Consider the following 6,000-nt stretch of genomic DNA (forward strand, 5'->3'; position numbering starts at 1 on the left):
GTCCTAGGCAGATGCAAACCAACTTCATTTAGATCACAAGCAGCTTTGGACGTAAGAAAGAAAACCCACTTGAGAATTAAAACAATCCTAAATGCTTTGCTTAACTTCTCTGGATGCCCTTTTGTTGATAAGTCCTCTGCTTTTAATTTAACTCTGCTTTTCATATGTATGTGCCAGTCAAGTGCATACCATAACTGAGAGAACGGCCTTGCGGGCAAAAAAACAGAGCCATAAAAACAAGCCACACAAGCAAAAGACAAGAGGAAATAGTCCGTCCTCTGTCCTTTGTCCTTGGTTTCATAACAAGCAATGGAGCTCCCTCCAACTCGAGGTTTCTGCTCACAAACTACAGTATTTTGGCGACGTCCATTTGGCTAAGTTCTCAAATCACTGATTAATCTTCTAATTTCTTCACATCAGAAACCCTTCCTAAAGGGCTTTCAAAGGCAAATGATTTGTAACAGTGCCACAGCTGCATCTTTCATAACCATGCTTTTGTCCCACACGTCAGCAGAACTCTTAAACTCTTACTTTAAAAATAGAAAATGGAGGGAATCACTGAATAATGCCAATAAATCCCTCCCTCCCCCAGCCTCTTGGGTCTGAGAATCCAAAGGACAAAGATACGTAACATGGTGAAGCATGAGAGCAACACCTAGTTAAAAAATTACCTTATTTTTGGTGTAGCATGGTCACAGGATATGTAAATCTAGGTCACCTGCAGCTGTATCAGCATAGAGATGATCTAGAAACGTTCTCTACTCTACAGATGGTGCAGCAGCAGCAGCAGCTCCTGAGGGCACAGAGAAGAAATTTAGAGGGTATTCATGCAGCTGCCCTGGAAGAGGTCCTTCCCAGGCAATGAATGCAGCTGAATAACCCAAAGCTGCCTAAAAAGGAATTAATGCCTCAGTTGAAAGTTGTTGGTTTTTTTCTGTGTTTTTTTTTATTTTGTTTTGTTTTCAGAATGCATAATCTGCTATGGAGGAAAATCTCAAAACATAAAATGGTTCTAAATAATTCATCAACTTCTGTCCCGTAACCTGTGGTCCAGATTGTGAAGTGTCCTTTTGTACATTTGCAGTCTTTACACAATCTGCAAAAGAAGATATGAGACTCTGGAATAACAGGTCCAAAGTTCATCATCTGCTTGGGTGTTTTTACTTGCTTGTGAACAATGTTCATTAATGATTGAAGGAAACAATGGGTGAGGAAAGCAATAAGAATTTTGACTACAGTTTAATTTAAGCAGATGTATTACTAACTGAACTTACAGAGTCTAAAGGTCAGTCATTTGTTATAATTTAATCCTACATGCAAGAGGCAAAAAAATAAAAAAGAGGCTTGTCAGGTGCTGTTTGGCCACATTAAATAGGATCTTTACACCTTCTCTTAGATTCGTGTGAAAGGGAGTAAAATTTCTTAAGCTGAAAAGAATTGAGATTTCCTCCCAGTTGCCAGTATGGTACTACAATACCCCCTAGTGCCATCAGGGCTGTGCTGACAGTGCCATCAGGGCTGTGCTGACAAGAAACTTAGCTTACACTGCAAAGATGCAGATCCAGCAGCAAAACCACCACATCTGTCTCGCCAACATACAATGCAGGGCGTCCACACCACAGTCTTCTGAAGAGGTCCCATAACATGGACAAGAGCAGGTGTTCAGATGAACTGTCACCAGGCTAACCACTGTCTGATGAACTGTTCATCTGTGTGCTTCCAAATGCTGATTGATAAATCAGTTTTCTATGTCTTCAAAAATACACGTGCAAAATAAATGTCATTTGCAAACCTTCTGCAAAACTTGTAACAAAAAATATGGAAGTAATTTAGTTCAAAAAAATACAATATAATTTCTTTTGTTATTTTTGCATTACTATAAGAGTTGGGTTTTGTGTTGGTTCTTACACCAACCATATAAGTAATGAGGCCATGGAAAGATTACAGGAAAAAGGTATCTAAAAAAAAGCAATTTTATCTTACTGCTCTTTTAAATATTCTTGCTATGCAATGCAATCAACTAATGCAAAGACTATCTTTCAGAGATTTCAGAAGTAAATTTGCTCAGTAAGTTTGTTGTAATAAACTAGGGAACTACGACAACTTTTACATAATGTAATTTTATGAATCTGCCCCATGTACTTTCATTCTCTAAGCTGACAAAGGAACTATTGGGTTCCTATTGGGTTATTAAGGAACTATTTGGGTTCCTTAAATAATAACATTTATGTATTACAACATCAAGGAAAAAACACAATAATTTAAGACAATTTTAAAAAATCACTTATATTTCAACTAAATACAATAGTGCACACGAAATGACAAATAACTGCTGGCAGCATGAAGCACATTTGCTAAGAGTGTAGAATGGAAATAAAATTACGGTGCTACGTCTCCAAGCAAAGAATTGTATTAGCTCCATTTTTCCACAGCCCTCACTCTCAGTGAATACAAAGAAGGACATTTCTATTATGGCATAGGTTTCTCATGACCTCTGTATTAGCCATAAATTCACTGAGCTCAATGTCAGTATATGCCACAAGCACTACTTTTACTGAGATGCAAAAATTGTCTGATGTTCAACCCCATCTTCTCATATGGCACTCATCTCATTAAAGCATCCCTCACAGTAAAATATAACGTGGGTAAGACTAGGATAGCTCAGAATGCACTCATTGTTTTAGGGAAAAGATTCAACATTCTTTACAGGTTGGAAGAGGATTCTTTATGGAACAAAGGCGAGGATCACAGCTGTCTCAGATAGGAACAAATCTCATACATGCAAGTACAGTTACATGAGAGAAACAGATGTCAGTGAAAGTATCTGTATGTTAAAAAAAAACACAATACACAAATAATCAATTCACTTTCACAGCAAATAACTTTCATGAGAAAATAACTTTAATAAGAAAATAAAATATCTTCGCCCTTTCTAAACGTTATGCCTCTTTCTGAGCTACTGTATATAGGGCATATAAATTGTTTCCTTAACTACAGGGAGGCAGACTGGTTTACACCACCTCTGCTTTTTTGTTTTCAATCAGGAATACCAGATCTCTTTTCATCCACTGCTGAAAGTAAAAATGTGTTTAGCAGACAATAAAGAAGAACTAGATCTTTATTATTTCTGAAAAGCAGCACCAACTAGAACAAAGCAAGTTCCAGAACATCCCCTCTAGTCCCATGCTACAAATCCATGGCTGACTGCTGCAGTAACAGGGCCACATCAGAGGGCACGATGAGGTAGCAAAAATGCATTAAAGAAGGTCCTTTAAGAAAATAATGACACGTTTGTTACACAGCACCATCTCCAGCATCTGCTTGTAAAGCACATGACGCGGAGAGGGCTGTTACCAACCACATCACATGCCTGCTGATTTCCCACTGGGTCTCCAAGCGTACGATACTGTGTCAGTCACACGCTCTAGAAATCCTCAGCTCCTCTCTGGTGGACAGCTTTTAAAGACAATTTAAAACAGCCTCTGTAAAAATGGTCCAAGTAGATGATTTCACCTCCAGAGCAAAAAGATGCCAATCTCAGCATACTATAAGGCATGTATTTTTGTTAAGGTACTATAAGGCATGTGTTTTTTTTTGTACCCGGTATAGCATGAATACTGGAGACAGCCCCTCAGAAACTGCTTATTCCTCACCGACAATTCATCTACACCTTGCCAGCACAGCATGGCAAGAAGTTTAATGGCACCCATTGATCAGGGCACGAAGGAGCATGATGTATTTATCTCTCTGAAGACTACAGGCATACACTTTTCATCTTGCTAGAGTATTAAGTTCATTTAATAGAGTTGAGTTAGCTTTCCCCTCACTTAGTTAACTACATTAAAATACCGAGGAAGGCATTTATTGTCTGTCAATGAAATGGAGAGGCTAATAGGAGCAGCATGAAACAGCTAGTGACCTAAATTTCTCTCAATGTAATCTCATTATTTCAATACAAATGTTGTCAATTTTTTTCCCTGTACAATGCAGCCCTGCCAGGTAAGATGTAGCCTTATTTCCAGTGCTGCCCTTAGCCTGATCTTGGGCCTTCACGTGCTGACACTGAGATTTCAAATCATATTGCATTTTTGCAGTTATGCTTATGGTTGGTTACGTAGCACATTCTAAAGGAATTCACAATTTCTCACTGCCTGTGAAGTGTCCCCAAAAGCCTGTGTACTTTAATTTTGTGCTTCCAAGACAAACTCAGTTAGTGGAAGGACAAAAAGGAAAGGAAGATTCCACAATGGAACAGGTTTATTTTAAGTATGTTAAGCTGCCACCAGGGCTTGTCTAAATATAGATTTGTCCACTGTAAACACCCTTAGTCTGCATTTAGTGCAGACATGCAGAGTTCCTCAGGAATGGCAAGCAGGCTGTGCATTCACACCCAGGCCCAAGATAACTCTCAATCATAACTGATTCCTGAAGAAAGTTTGTAAGTGGGATTTTGCATCTAGGGAAGAACATGAAGCAAGAAAAGCTTGCCTCTGCTGTTGGCCTTGTGCCTTTGTCATCCAAGGTCTGGGAAGCTCCATGAGGGCTCTCAAGATGAGAAGCATGTTCACAACTGGTCTGTAGCTTTCAGGCCAAGCTCTCCAAGCCAGCGTGGTTTGCAAAGGTCCGGTAACTGGGGTCTGTGTTGCTTCTGCAGTGGCTTGCATGCTCTCAGGAGGCAGCCAGTGCTAGGCTTGTGTGGGTGATGGTTCTGCCACTGAGAAATCCTGGCACCTCTGCCTGAGGTTTCTGCTAACTCCTGTCCCCCACTTGCTAAATCCTTGCCTCTGTATCACTAATCCTTGTATTTGGCTAAATACTGAATTATACTGAAACCATCCATCTCAAGTACCAGTAAGTGAGCCACACCTGCAAGGAGCTCAGACAATTTACCATCAATAAATTAGCTTAAAAGTTACTTGCTCTGACAACTGCAATGTAAACAAATCTGGTGTGTTTTACCACATTAACCTGATACTTTCTCCACATTTACATGAATTATACCACAGTGGTTGTTAAGAGAACTGGAAGCCCTCTGTTTCCTTGATCACAACCAATCATTTTATTCATGGAATAGCTTCCTTTCCAAAAAAAAAGTATAAATGCAAAAAGGTATGCTTTCACTGAAATAGCTTGGGGACTCCTTCATCCTCTGTAACAAACAGGCATAAATGTATAACCATATTTACGTTAAACTTTGTTTGACTTTGCTACTTAAAGAGTATATGGCAAAGACTGCCAGAGAAAAGGATCAGGACTTCCAGGCTGTATTTCAGAAGGCTATCAGCCCAAGATCTGAGTGCTGTGCTCTTGTGCTGACTCAGAGCTGTGCACCTGGGATGGTTCCAGAGCTCATTGTAATGCCTGAACTCTGAGAAGCATTAATTTCAGATATATCATCTACCAACCAAATTACGTAACAAGATCTATCAGACATCAGATGCTTAATTACAGTTACCAGAAACTAGAATCATGTGGAATACCACAATCGTTTAAATGACTGGCTCCACATAATATATCAGTGTTTAGACTTTCATTTTTGAACAAGGAAGTTTCTTTATAGCACTTGAGTTTTCAATAATTGGTGTCAACAGTTATCCTTATTTCAAAAGAGGTGCTCCTAACTTATAAGTATCACAGGCTGAAAAGTTGGATATGAATGAGGCACAAGAGAAAAAACTCCTCTAAGGCTATAAAAGGCAAAGTGTGTCTATTGTGCTTTGGTTTCCTGTAAACTACAGAATTTCCGGACTCAGAAACAGAATATGAAACAAGCTGTGGAACATGCATATCAGGAAGACATCAAAGGCAAACTGTCTATCAGTTTATTTTAGACTAGGCAATGTCAAGCAGAAAGTGAGATTAGGAGAAAGAAGCTGAAAGACCAGCTCACTGATCCCAATCTTAGAAAACCCAATGACATTACATGTATACGTAGAGTTCCAAGTGATTGAGTGAAGCATACCCTAGTAGACATAAATGTCTTGGAAATCTCATAGCACG

The sequence above is a fragment of the Anser anser genome, assembly GCF_964211835.1.
Source record: "Anser anser genome assembly, chromosome: 7".
Lineage (NCBI taxonomy): Eukaryota > Metazoa > Chordata > Aves > Anseriformes > Anatidae > Anser > Anser anser.